This window comes from Salvelinus sp. IW2-2015, unplaced genomic scaffold, assembly GCF_002910315.2.
Source record: "Salvelinus sp. IW2-2015 unplaced genomic scaffold, ASM291031v2 Un_scaffold5750, whole genome shotgun sequence".
Lineage (NCBI taxonomy): Eukaryota > Metazoa > Chordata > Actinopteri > Salmoniformes > Salmonidae > Salvelinus > Salvelinus sp. IW2-2015.
Window position 1 is genome coordinate 21,087 of NW_019947015.1, and position 1,025 is coordinate 22,111.

Consider the following 1,025-nt stretch of genomic DNA (forward strand, 5'->3'; position numbering starts at 1 on the left):
CCGCCCTCGTGAAGAGCTGGAGGCAGCTAAAGCCGAGAGGCGGTGGAATGAGGAGGCAGCACGGAAGCGCGGCTGGAAGCCAGAGAGGCAGCCCCAAAAATGTCATGGGTGGGGGCTCTCGGGAGTGTGGCGAAGTCAGGTAGGAAACCTGCGCCAACTCCCCGTGCTTACCGTGGAGAGCGAGAGTACGGGCAGACTCTCCTGTACGTGTGCATAGCCCAGTGCGGTACATCCCAGCTCCTCGTATCGGCCGGGYTAGAGTGGGCATCGTGCCAGGTGCCATGAAGCCGGCTCAACGCATTTGGTCTCCAGTGCGTCTCCTCGGGCCGGTGTACATGGCACCAGCCTTACGCATGGTGTCCCCGGTTCGCCAGCACAGCCCAGTGCGGGCTATTCCACCACGCCGCACTGGCCGGGCTAAGGGGAGTTTTCAACCAGGTAAGGTTGGGCAGGCTCGGTGCTCAAGAGCTCCAGTACGCCTTCACGGTCCGGTCTATCCGGGGCCACCTCCTCGCCCCAGCCCAGTACCACCAGTGCCAACACCACACACCAGGCTTCCAGTGCGTCTCCAGAGCCCTGTTCCTCCTCCACGCACTCGCCCTGTGGTGCGTGTCTCCAGCCCGGTACCACCAGTTCCGGCACCACGCACCAAGCCTCCTGTGCGTCTCCARAGCCCTGTATGCCCTGTTGCTGCTCCCCGCACTAGCCTTGAGGTGCGTGTCCTTCGCCCGGTACCACCAGTTCCGGCACCACTCACCAGGCCTACTGTGCACCTCAGCAGGCCAGAGTCTCCCGTCTGCCCAGCGCCGCCTGCGCTGCCCGTCTGCCCAGCGCCGCCTGCGCTGCCCGTCTGCCCAGCGCCATCTGAGCTGTCCGTCTGCCCAGCACCGCCTGTGCTGCCCGTCTGCCCAGTGCCGTCTGAGCCGCCCGTCTGTCCGGAGCCGTCAGAGCCGCCCGTCTGACCTGAGCCGTCAAAGCCGCCCGTCTGTCCTTAGCCATTAGAGCCGTCCGTCAGTCAGGAGCCG

At 65.6% G+C, this 1,025-nt stretch overlaps 1 pseudogene; it reads left to right on the forward strand.

Annotated features, from left to right (window-relative positions):
• The first annotated feature begins 353 nt into the window (after positions 1 to 353).
• Positions 354 to 1,025, forward strand: part of LOC112078498 (uncharacterized) — a 16,620-nt pseudogene continuing 15,948 nt past the window's right edge.